The sequence below is a fragment of the Podarcis melisellensis genome (assembly GCF_964234715.1).
Source record: "Podarcis melisellensis genome assembly, chromosome: 13".
NCBI lineage: Eukaryota > Metazoa > Chordata > Lepidosauria > Squamata > Lacertidae > Podarcis > Podarcis melisellensis.
The window spans coordinates 55,006,324-55,019,529 of NC_138545.1; the positions used below are offsets into that span (position 1 = coordinate 55,006,324).

Below are 13,206 nucleotides of genomic sequence, written 5' to 3' on the forward strand. Positions count from 1 at the left end.
GGCCTGCAGCAGACTTCCCCAACCTGGGGCCCAGAAGCCAGCAGGGCCAACTTTCAGAGATGATGGGACTTGTAGTCCAAAATATCCAGAAGGCAATAGAAAACACGTGTGCTCCCAATCCTCATGGGGACGCTGTGCCACCCACCCTCCTGCTTTCCTGCATCTCGTGCTGCCTTTTCCCGCAGAGAAACTATGAGCAGAGAATCACAGAACTGCAGAGCTGGAAGGGACCCCAAGGGCCAACCCCCTGCAGTGGAGGAATCGCAGCTCAGGAATCCCTGGCAGATGGTCATCCAACAAAGAAGAGCCCACCACCTTCCCAGGGAGTCTGCTTCATTGTCAGAAAGCTCTACCCAACAGCAGACTGGAATCTTCACTAACTCACTGGCCCTTCCAAAAACGTCACTCTCTGCCTTCCTAAATCTGCTGCGTGAATACTCTCCAGGGCTGCTTCCCAGGGCTTCCAGTGAAGCAAACTGCACCTGTTCTTGCATGCAGAAGGTCCCAGGTTCAATCCCCAAAGAGAGCCCAGCCAGAAGCTCTGGAGAGCTGCTGCCAGCCAGTGCAGGCAGTACTGAACTGGGTGGTCCAATGGACTGACTCGCTAGAAGGCAGCTTCCTTTGTTCCTATGCTGACACAGCCTGGGGTGGGGGTGGAGAGAGGAACACGAAATAAGAGACTAAAGTGCCTCTGACCATGTGCAGAGTTGATCTCTCCACTGTACAACTCTCTCAATCCTGCGCACATCTAGGGTTAGAACAGCCAAGGCTTCTCATTCGACATTGTGGCAGCTTCAGCCTTTCCCCTTTTCCTCCTAGGAAATAACTGCTTCTTTCCCAAAGGTCCCAGGCCTGCCTGACCAGGAAGCTCGGCCAGCCCCTCTCAAGGGGCACTGACAGTATGAAGACCAACACACTGCTCTGCACCCGATACAGAAAGAGCGCCTTCCTTACCTTCTCTGAGGCCAGAGAGAGAAAGGGGTGAGTGGCCTTTGAAATCCCAGGAGCTGCCTACTGGATCAGATTTCTCTCACCTATTTCTTTTCACAGAATTACCCCTCGGGCAAATTGCTTCCCTTCCTGCCATCCTTGGACTGCCACAGCTGCACAAGGAAGTGCTCAGTTTCCACTGAAACATTTCCACGACTGCAGTTAGATGCCAACCCATTAAGGGCACAGGGGGCGGGGGGAGATTCTCATCATTTTCTCTGCCACCCACAGTAGCATTGTCTCAAGGACCGCTGCCTTCCTGCAGCCAGGGACCCTGGCTCAAGCGTCTCATGGAGGCCACTTCAAGCAGCCACCAGAAATGCCTGCTCAAGGAAAACACCTGCCCCAAGTTGCTCGATACTGAAAGGAACCAGGGTGCAGGGCTCCTGTGACACAAATCTGTATAAGCTAAATTATATTACATTAACAACAAACAATAATAATTATGTTACCCAGCCTTCACCAGCAGGCCCCAGGCTGGGTTACACCAACTCAACATTCAGAATTCAAAGCAGTTAAAGCATATTGCATTTGCAATAATAGGTGGGTCCTGAAAACACACATAGAATCATAGAATTGTAGAGTTAGAAGGGACCCCAACGGTCATCTAGACCAACCCCCTGCAACACAGGAAACTCAGCTAAAGCATCCATTATAAATGCCATCCAATCTCTGCTTAAAAACCTCCAAGGAAGGAGTGCTGAAGAGGTACATCTTCAACATTTGCCCAAAGCTGTTCAGTGAAAAAGGCAGGTGCACCTCTGTGTAGAGGGACCTCCACAGTTGAAGGGCTGCCACAGAGAAGGCCCTGCTCTGGGCTGCCACCACCCCAAGCCTCTGATAACCTACGCATTTCAGGTGTTTGAGGCCTGAAATGTTTGTAGGGTTGCCATATTTTAAACAGCAAAAAAGAGGACATATTTACCAACTTCTACTTTTAGCTATGGATCACTATGACAACTCTCATTTTACATACCCATGAAAAAGAGGATGTGTCCTGAAAAAAAAGGACATAGGACAACCCTAGCTAGGGCTTTGAACACTAATGTGAGCATCTTGAATTGGGCCTTAAAAAACAAAACAAAACTGGCAGCCACAGTTTTAGAACAGAGGTCATATGTGATCTAAAGCCAAACCAGCTAGTAATTTTGGAGAAGCTGGAGTTTCTCAGCTGTCTTCATAATAATAATAATAATAATAATAATAATAATAATAATAATAATAATAATTTATTTGTACCCCGCCCATCTGGCTGGGTTTCCCCAGCCACTCTGGGCGACTTCCAACAAAGATGAAAAATACACTAAAATGTCACATATTAAAAACTTCCCTGAACAGGGCTGCCTTCAGATGTCTTCTGAATGTCAGGTAGATGTTTATCGCTTTGACATCTGATGGGAGGCCGTTCCACAGGGCGGGCGCCACTACCGAGAAGGCCCTCTGCCTGGTTCCCTGTAACTTGGCCTCTCGCAGTGAGGGAACCGCCAGAAGGCCCTTGGAGCTGGACCTCAGTGTCCGGGCAGAACAATGGGGGAGGAGACGCTCCTTCAGATATACTGGACCAAGGCCGTTTAGGGCTTTAAAGGTCAGCACCAACACTTTGAATTGTGCTCGGAAACGTACTGGGAGCCAATGTAGGTCTTTCAAGACCGGTGTTATATGGTCTCGGCGGCCGCCCCCAGTCACCAGTCTAGCTGCCGCGTTCTGGATTAGTTGTAGTTTCCGGGTCACCTTCAAAGGTAGCCCCACGTAGAGCGCATTGCAGTAGTCCAAGCGGGAGATAACCAGAGCATGCACCACTCTGGCGAGACAGTCTGCAGGCAGATAGGGTATCCCATAGTAGCCTATGTACCAGATGGAGTTGGTAAACAGCTGCCCTGGATACAGATTTGACCTGTGCCTCCATGGACAGCTGTGAGTCCAAAATGACTCCCAGGCTGCACACCTGGTCCTTCAGGGGCACAGTTACCCCATTCAGGACCAGGGAATCCTCCACACCTGCCCGCCTCCTGTCCCCCAAAAACAGTACTTCTGTCTTGTCAGGATTCAAGCTCAATCTGTTAGCCGCCATCCATCCTCCAACCGCTTCCAGACACTCACACAGGACCTTCACCGCCTTCACTGGTTCTGATTTAAAAGAGAGGTAGAGCTGGGTATCATCCGCATACTGATGAACACCCAGCCCAAACCTCCTGATGATCTCTCCCAGTGGCTGCATGTAAATGTTGAAAAGCATGGGGAAGAGGACAGAACCCTGAGGCACCCCACAAGTGAGAGCCCAGGGGTCTGAACACTCAGCCCCCACCACCACTTTCTGAACACGGCCCAGGAGGAAGGAGTGGAACCACTGTATGACAGTGCCCCCAGCTCCCAGCCCCTCAAGACGGTCCAGAAGGACGTTATGGTCGATGGTATCAAACGCCGCTGAGAGATCCAGCAGAACTAGGAAACAGCTCTCACCTTTGTCCCTAGCCCGCCGGAGATCATCAACCAGTGCGACCAAGGCAGTTTCGGTCCCATGATGAGGCCTCAATCCCGACTGGAAGGGATCCAAATGGTCCGCTTCTTCCAGGCGTGCCTGGAGTTGTTCAGCAACCACTCGCTCAATCACCTTGCCCAAGAATGGAAGATTTGAGATAATTGGCCATCGTGGCCGCATCTAAAGATGGTTTTTTAAGAAGCGGTTTAATAACCGCCTCTTTCAGCGGGTCTGGGAAGGCTCCCTCACGGAGGGAAGCAGTCACCACCCCACGAAGCCCATCGCCCAGTCCTTCCCAGCTAGCTTTTATAATCCAGGATTGGCAAGGATCCAGGAGACAGGTGGTTGGCTTCACTTGTCCAAGCGGCCTGTCCACATCCTCGGAGGTAACAGATTGGAATTGATCCCACACAACCTGATCTAGCACTCTCCCGCCCTGGCCCTGCTTCCACGGTGGAGTCTACTTTTTCCCGAATCTGAGCGATTTTATCTGCAAAAACTTTGCAAAATCATTGCAGGAGATCATGTGGCCTGTACTGGGCCCCGATGTCGCAGGTGGTTCCGCTAAATTGTGAACCACCTGAAAAAGTCTCCTGCTGCTGTTTTCTGCAGATGCAATAGAGGCGGCAAAGAAAGTCTTCTTCGCTGTCGCTATTGCCACTTGGTAGGCTTGACGTTGAGCTCTAACCTGTGTCCGGTCAGATTCGGAATGAGATATCCGCCACCGGCGCTCTAGCCGTCTCAACAATTGTTTCATTGTCCTCAGATCCGTGGAAAACCACGGGGCTGCCCGGGCTCCATGCAATCGGAGAGGGTGCTTCGGAGCCAAACAGTCAATAGCCCTGGTTAACTCCACATTCCAGCGGGCCACCAGGGAATCGGCTGAAAGGCCATCAACATGGGATAAAGCATCCCCTACCACTCTCTGGAAACCATTTGGATCCATTAAGTGGCGGGGGCAGACCATCCGAATCGGTCCCACCTCCCTGCAGAGGGGATGGGTCGCAGAGAAGTCCAGTTGCACCAGGAAGTGATCTGAGCATGGCACTTCTTTTGTTTCGCTTTTACTTAGTGTCAGATCACCAACATCCATAGAGGTAAACATCAGGTCCAAGGCATGTCCGGGGCTATGGGTTGGGCCAGACTTATTCAGGGACAGCCCCATGGATGCCATGCTTTCCACGAAGTCCCGAGCAGCCCCTTGTAAGGTCGTGTCGGCATGGATGTTAAAATCCCCTAGGACAACCAAGCTAGGTGTCTCCAGGAGAACATCCGCCACGACCTGAAGCAGCTCGGGCAGGGAATCCTTGGTGCAGCGGGGAGGTCGGTACACCAAAAGGAATCCTGTACTGCCCCTATTGCCCAACTTCCAGAACATGCACTCGGAAAACTGGGTCTTCCCAATAGGACGCCTGGTGCAGACTAATGACTTCCTAAAAATCACTGCAACCCCCCCTCCCCGCCCACATGACCTGGGTTGCTGTGCGTAAGAGAAACCTGGTGGACAAGCAGCGGCAAGGACAGGCCCATCTGCTTCATCCAACCAAGTCTCTACACATGCCAGGTCAAGTCCTCCATCCATGATCAAGTCATGGATGGCAGTGGTCTTATGAATCATTGACCTGGCATTGCACAGCAGCACCTTCAGGTCATGTGGGTATCCCTTGCTGATTCTAGTATCCATCCGGTCAGGACCAGACCCGGAGGCAGGGATAGTCCTCAGACAACGACTAAACCTGCCTCCTCTGGTCTGGTCTTAGCATAACTCCTCCTACCCGTGATCACTGAGATTGTCCCAGTGCATCCCCCCCCCATAGAACATGCCCCAGCCATTTTGTTGGCTGGGACCTACTCCCCGGCAGCCCTGACCCCTCCCCTTAAGAACAAAATAACACCTTAAAAAAAACAAACCAATAAAACAATACAAACAAAAAACAGTAAAAATTACAAAAACATAAAATCAAACAAATTCCCAGGCCCAATAAACATCCATCCCGCCCCCACCCACCCCCACATACAAAAAAAATCAAAAGAATTTTTAAAAAAAAAACATTTTAAAAGCACTCTGCACCCCTCCAGCAGTAACAGCAACTGGTGAGTGGCAGGAAGGAGCAGGGCCCCCAGACACTCACACAGGAGAGTCCTCCTGGTCAGCAGAGCACAGCAGTCCCTGTGAGGCTTCAGGCCCTGCCCTGGGCCAGGTGGTAAGTGGCAGGAAGGAGCAGGGCCCTCAGACACTTCAAGCACAGCCCCACATAGACCACAGCGCACACATGGCAATAATACAATCTGGAAGTTGCCAGAGCATGGAGTGCTGTAGCCAAGTCATCTACCTATTCTACCTATCTACGGCCTTTGAAATCCCTGCACTGGGCAAATTAAGATGGCAGAGGGCTCACCAACCCTTCATTTTGCAATGCACTCAGCTGCCCTATGAGCAAAAAAAAAATCTTTGGGTGGCAGGAGCAGGAAGGCAGGAGATCCAATTATTAATGCCCTAAAATCATGAGTTGCACATCAGCAGAAATCCAACAGGTTAAACTCCCACAACCATCACTGCATCTAAAATTCCTGCCTGCAGAACTCCTTATTCACCTCCCTCCTCTAACAGAGCTGAGCTGCTTTTCCCAGCTGAACAGCAAGAGGAAATTCAACAGGTTAAGCATCCTGAGCCCCCCGGTTGGATTTTGGCCCAACAAGGCACCTGGTTTTTTTTTTTTAAAAAAAAACATGTCTGAGGAGAAGAGGGTGCTCTGGTTACAGAAATGACAAGTGACTTCTTCCCATTTTCAGAAGACGCATGTCCTGTTTTCTGCCACAAGAGGTCACCCTAAAACCTTCTTTAAAATTAAATCCTTAACAGTCCCTCTGCTGATCACAACACAAAGTGGGCAGAAAGTTTATTAATTTGTCTTATCAATTGATTTAATTCATTCTTACTTGATGGATTTATATTCTGCCCGAGGTGAGGGCATAAAATACAGACACATGATAACAGAAGCTGATAAAGATTTTTTTTAAGTCCAGTGTAAGCAACAAAAAAAAAGAAGAAAAAGTTAAGATACTGAATTTAAGCACCTGAGTAAATTTTAGAGCTCTATTAAGATCTGTCTCTATTGGGCTGCGTTTCCAAGCAATGCCCTCAGCTGTGCTGGACGAGCAACTAGATCCCATATGCAGATAGAGAGACTCTGTATTTGTGGGCAAGTGCATGTAGAAGACATTCACCGTTATTTGTGACATGGCCCACTATACACAGAACCTAGGAGGCACTTTCTGAATCCCCTGTTTGTTCCAAGAAAGCAGTCTCTCCTTGGCAGAGACGTTCTAGGCTGCTGAGCACTCTTTGGGCTGGTGGCAAGAAAAATCAAGGAGGAGGAAGTGGAGAAAATTGCAGTGACTTGTAAGGGAGATTCAGAGGTCTAAACAGAAATGCATTGCATGCAGTCCTGCAGGCACCCCAATTGCAGCCTTGCTTATGTCTTAGGCAGAGGCACAAACACACTCTTTCTGACAGGGTTTGTATGGTTTTGTCATGGCCTCTCTGGCTAGTACAATATTATCTTATTTACTTACTTCCTAGAAGATGAGCCAGTCAGCAGCTGCTGCATCTTGAACCGGATATTTTTTTTTAATAGAACCTCGTCCTCAAGGGCAGCCCGACATACCAACAGATTGCAATAGTCAAACCTGGAGGTGACTAGGGCCTGTATAATTCTGGGCAGGCTACTTCTGCCTAGGTAGATCCTACCCTTTCCGACAGGCTCTGGGCAAACAACAGCCATCAAGCGTTTGCAGAGTTCACCTGCTTTTGGGAAGGTAGTCTTCTTGCAAATACAGTGGTACCTCGGGTTATAGACGCTTCAGGTTACAGACTCTGCTAACCCAGAAATAGTACCTCAGGTTAAGAACTTTGCTTCAGGATGAGAACAGAAATCGCGTGGCGGCGGCGCAGCGGCAGCAGGAGGCTCCATTAGCTAAAGTGGTACCTCAGGTTAAGAACAGTTTCAGGTTAAGAACGGACCTCCAGAACGAATTAAGTTCTTAACCCAAGGTACCACTGTATGTTTCTTATCCCTGCGCTGCGGTGCACAGCTTTCTTTGACCCAGGCCTCTCCACAGCACAGCACCAGTGCTGAGCTCAGTACAGGACCAAGCCATATGTGACACAGAAGCACTGAAACATAAGAAGAGTTCTGCTGAGTCATCTAGTCCAGCCTCCTTTTCTCACAGTGGCCAAGCAGATGCCCCCATGGGAAACCTGCAAGCTGAGCACAAGAGCAACTCTCCCCTTCTGTGGTATCCAGCAGCTCATATTCAGAAGCACTTCTGACTCTGACCAAGCATGTGCAGAGTGCCACTCTCTTGCCACCAAGAAGGGGCAGCCAAGCACTTAGGATTACAGAAATGGAGACAACATGGATCAAGCATAGGGATGGGGAGAAATTCACTTCCTTTCACATTTAAAGGCCAGCCTGCCTCTGAAATATGAAAACTGAAACACAGCCATCCTTCACTATTTGCACTTCTACAAACTCTGCAGTGCAGTTCTCTGGCCACGTAAAGTGTACAAAAATGCAGGCATTGGGGTAAAATGTGCATTATAAGGCATCTATTAGTGAAAGCAACATACACAGATGTCTTAGGGAAGATTGCTTTGTTCAAACGTGTGCTGGGCTAAACTGCAAATTTAAAGTTTGCATTGAAATACTGATGAATGTTGTGAGCCCCTCCATCTTATGCCCAGGCTCTATATAGGTGTAAATAAAACAGTACACCCTGAAGGCCTCGGCTGACCCTCATTCCAAGGAAACCGAACCTGGCAAAGCGCAGGGCCCCCTGCTTGGAGAGAGGGGTAAATACAGAACAAAGTAGAAGTGGTACTTAGAATCATAGAATTGTAAAGTTGGAAGGGACCCCCAAGGGTCATCTAGTCCAACCCCTGCAATGCAGGGATCTTTTCTGCATTACAATCACAAACATTAAATCAAATATTCTAACATAAAATAAAATACATACTGGTGAACAATTAAGAGTCTGACCTGGCATAAAGCAGCTTCTGGCACACTTCTCCTCTGTGAAACTGTCTATCCCTCCTTGAAAACCAACCAGTCAATTGGCAATTGTTGACATGTAGATCTGGTATTGCTGAATTCCCCAAGGAGCCCTGCCTTGCCTTGCCCAGGATCCCATTTCCTGAAGAGCCGTCCCTCTCGTTGGGCAGAGAGTGGCAGTGCCGATCTCAGGAGACAGCTGCCGAAGGATGTGGGGCAGAGCAAGGGCACACTGGAATCTCATGAGCTAGCCTGCTGTCATTGGCCACGGGGGAGGAGGAGGCTGTCCAACCATCAGCATGGAAATATGCATCAACTTCCAGCCTGGATGGTTTGCTGAATGTGGAGTGGGGTTGCCATCTTGTCCTTTGCCTCAAGTGGCAAAATAGATTGCACCAGTCCCATGCAGTGACCATTCAGACACCTCTGGAAAGCTCAGAGGCAGGGCAGGGCAAGGCGGCAACCTCCATCCCACTGTCCCCAGCCTATAGGGCACAAAAGGTAAACTGCTTCTGAGGATGGAGATTTCCTTTAGGTTTAGAGCAGTTCACAGGCTTCTCCTTCTCCATGAACTTAACTTTTTTCAAAAGCCACATAAAGCCTTTGCCACATCTTGTGGGACTGAATTATATAATCAAATTATTTCCACTAGGTCAAAATATAAAGGGCAGAGGGACACCTGCTGCCCTGGAACCAGCTGCTCCTTAAAGGTAAAGGGACCGCTGACCATTAGCTCCAGTCATGACCAACTCTGGGGTGGCGGCGCTCATCTTGCTTTATTGGCCGAGGGAGCCGGTGTACAGCTTCTGGGTCATGTGGCCAGCATGACTAAGCCGCTTCCGGCGAACCAGAGCAACAAACGGAAATGCCATTTACCTTCCCGCCGGAGCAGTACCTATTTATCTACTTGCACTATGACATGCTTTCGAACTCAGCTACCCCTTATCAACCAGCAAAAGACCCCCAGAACGCCACAGGAAGTGGGGATGGTCACTCCTGTGGTACATGCACAGAATATCATTTATAAAGGGAAACCATTCCAGGTTCTTTTTAAGAAAATCTACCACATCTGTAAGTTTACTAATCTCACTGAAAAGCCAGCATTAAATATAAATGTGGTGACCAGCTGTCTGCTTGGGAAAAAGACAAAACTTGGCAGACACCCCTGTCCAGTTTTTTAAAGATGATATAATAATGTTCTAAACTTGATTATACCCACAGCAAAACATTTACATGGCAATATCTTCCAGAGAACAGAAAATGCAAGCTTTTAAGGTTATTCGTCATCGGCATGAGGGGGACAGGATTATTCCACGGTTCCTTGTCAATAGACAAATCCTTGCCTGTAACTTTGGCACAGCAGCCTTAGATCGTCTTTCTCCATGAAAAGCACAGAGGTTGAGAGGGGAACCCAACCTATTCTCCCAAAGCAAAAGACAGTTCAAAAACATTCCTTTAAAACCCCAAAGCTTCCAACAGTTCCACAGGCTTCACGGCTGCCATCTTGAAAAAGATTTGATGGCCAGGGGCCTCTTTCCATTTCTATCAGGGTGGAGGGGAGAGAGAGAAAGAGACACCCTGTTATAAGAGTTTGATGGTAATCCTCTGAGAATTTTTTTAAAAACCTCTCTCCCGGGGGTGGGGAGGCGGAAGAAAGCCCTTCCCCGAAAGCGCTTATGAAGGACAACATTTTTGTGTCCCCCGAATAAAACGTTTTAATGTGCTACAATCCATTACACACACATCCCACCATTTCCTTTCAATAATTATTCATTAGAAAACATTTAACGTCGCTGCAAATTTCACACCGGGCAGTCTGTGGACAAAGGGCCAACGATGGCCCATTTAGGAGAGAGGCTGGAGGCCGCCTCTGCTAATCTGAGAAACGGGAGGGGGGCGCCTGGGCTGGCCAGGCTGGACACAAGGGCCCCCGCCAAATTGTGCAGTTAACGGTCAAAGCCCCCCTGCCTACTTTGACACTCATTTAAAGATGACAGCGAACAATAGAGATTTGTTCCTGGCAACTCTTTCTTGTCAGGCTCAGGCAGGTCTACAGCAACTAAGCCGAGGACCGACCGGCCGTCCTCTAGCTCAGGGCCGGGGGGCGGGGTTCCATTAGACCTGCCATGTCAGGCCTCTTCCTCTGGGGCCTTCCCCCCCCCCCAACTCAATGCGACAGGTGAAGAATGCACAGGTTGAGAGAGACAGAGAATGGGAGCCCCAGGCAGAGCACGTCCGCTCTGTGGATGCTATGGCAAGGTGGGCCAGGTCAAGAGAACCTTCTTTGGGACAGGAATCCTGATGCTTTGAAACAGTGTGGGCTTTGTGATGGGCGGGAGGGAATCAAGGCATATTTCTTTCGGTCTCCCCTGCCCACCTCCCCCAGAACCCTCCAGTCGCTGTCATCTCAGGGAGACGGTGCAACTCCTGCTCATTTGGGGTGCAGAAACAATAGGCCAAGCCAGGGGCCAGGGGCCATTCAAATTTCAAGCAATGAAACCAACAAAAAAGTGGGTCTCTTGGACTTCAGAAAGTTAGGGGGTATGCAATTCCCTATCTGTGGATTGGTCAGCAGCAGAGAGAGAATCTGCTATTTATAATGGTGCTAGAAGTGCTACTAAACTCAATAAGAGAAAACAAAGGAATAAAAGGTGTAACAGTCGGGCGGAACGAATATAAAATCAAGGCATTCGCAGACGACTTGGTCGTAACAATGGAAGATCCAACTGTCTCACTAAAAGAGGTACTTGCAGAATTTGACCAATTTGGAAAGGTGGCCGGCTTCAAACTAAATAAAAGGAAAACAAAAATGATAGTTAAGAATATGAACACGGACAAAGTCGAAGAACTACAAAGAGAAACAGAAATAGAGGTGACTAGAAAGGTGAAATATCTAGGAATATGGGTAACACCAAAAAATATAGATCTATTTAAAAACAACTACGAAACAGTATGGAAGGGAGTCCATATTATTATTATTATTTTTACTTGTTCTGAGTATGTCTGGCCGGGCAAGAAAGATTTACAGCAGGCAGGAACTTCTGAAGGTCGGGTTACAGTGTGAACAAGCTGTAAGAGCTGATTATTTTCGCCCAGATACCGTTCCTGTGGGAGTAGCCAGGCCACCGGGCTCTCCATGGATTACTATGCCTCCAGGGAGGAGGCGAAGGCGGCGTAGAGACAGGAGGCAAAGGAGGGGTTGTCGGGCCGGCGTCCTGGTAAGATTGCAGAGGAGTCCATCTAAACCACCACTCCCTAGCATATTTCTTGCTAATGTGAGATCTCTTGCCAACAAGATGGATGAATTGAGGCTGCAGGCAGCAAAGAACAGCCTTGTAAAAGATTGCTGCGTTTTATTTGTCATTGAGACATGGCTTCAACCGTCCATACCAGACATAGCTATTCAGTTGGAAGGCTGTGCGGTACATCGTCATGACCGAGGCATGGACTTCGGAAAAACCAAAGGAGGGGGGCTGTGTGTATATGTGAACAAATGCTGGTCCAATAATTCTAAGACTGTGGGCAGTCACTGTTCACCGGATTTGGAATATGTGGCTGTTAAATGTAGACCAGCCTATCTCCCTAGGGAGTTCACAGCTGTTATGCTAACTGGTGTGTACGTGCCACCAGATGCCAATGCCAACTTGGCTTTGGGATGCCTGCAGAGCCTTATCAGCAGCCAGCAAGACAAGTATCCTGAAGCTGTGCACATCATTGCGGGAGACTTCAACCATGTTGAACTTAAAACAGTGCTCCCAACGCTCTATCAGCATGTGAAATGTCCCACAAGAGGGGACAAGACACTGGATAAAGTTTATTCGAATGTAAATCACGGCTATAGGGCTTTACAGCTGCCACATTTGGGCCAGTCCGACCATATGTCTCTGTTCCTGGTACCAGCATATATCCCACTCAGGAAACGGGCTCCCACAATATCAAGGACTGTTAAAATCTGGCCTGAAGGTGCTATTCACCAGCTGCAGGACTGTTTTGAGAGAACCAATTGGGATATTTTCGATCGTTCAGACCTGGAGGAGCACACGGCGGCAGTTCTGTGCTATATCAATCACTGCACAGACACTGTCACAGTAAATAAATCCATCCGGTTTTACCCCAATCAGAAACCCTGGATGAATAGAGAGGTCCAGTGCCTGTTGCGGGAAAGGAACAGGGCTTTCAGGTCGGGCGAGGTGCAGCTTTACAGTGTGGCAAGAGCAAACTTGAAGAGGGGTATTCGACGGGCAAAACTGGATTATAGGCAGAGGATTGAGGATAATTTAAGGAGCAACAACACAAGACAGATGTGGCAGGGGATTCAGCATATTACCAACTACAAACCTAACCTTGGTGCTGTCGACGGTGACCCTTTGCTGGCGGAGGAGCTTAACCTCTTCTTTGCTCGCTTCGAGAAGGAGCCACCTGAGACGCCGGTATTACAGCCACCAGCCCATAGGGGCCCCTCATTCACTGTAGAGGAGCACGAGGTGAGACAGGTATTGAGGATGGTGAATCCGAGGAAGGCTGCTGGACCTGATGGCATCACTGGAAAGGTGTTGAAGGGCTGTGCGGATCAGCTGGCGAGGGTCTTTACTAAGATCTTCAACAAGTCCTTACACCAGTCTATTGTCCCACCCTGCCTGAAGTCGTCAACTATTGTTCCTCTGCCTAAAAAACCCACAATCA

The 13,206-nt window shown here is 48.9% G+C and overlaps 1 protein-coding gene across 4 annotated transcripts in view; it reads right to left on the reverse strand.

The window, feature by feature from the left end:
• Positions 1-13,206, reverse strand: part of MYO1H (myosin IH) — a 77,952-nt gene that overhangs the window by 47,311 nt on the left and 17,435 nt on the right. The gene's annotated exons all lie outside the window — the stretch shown is intronic.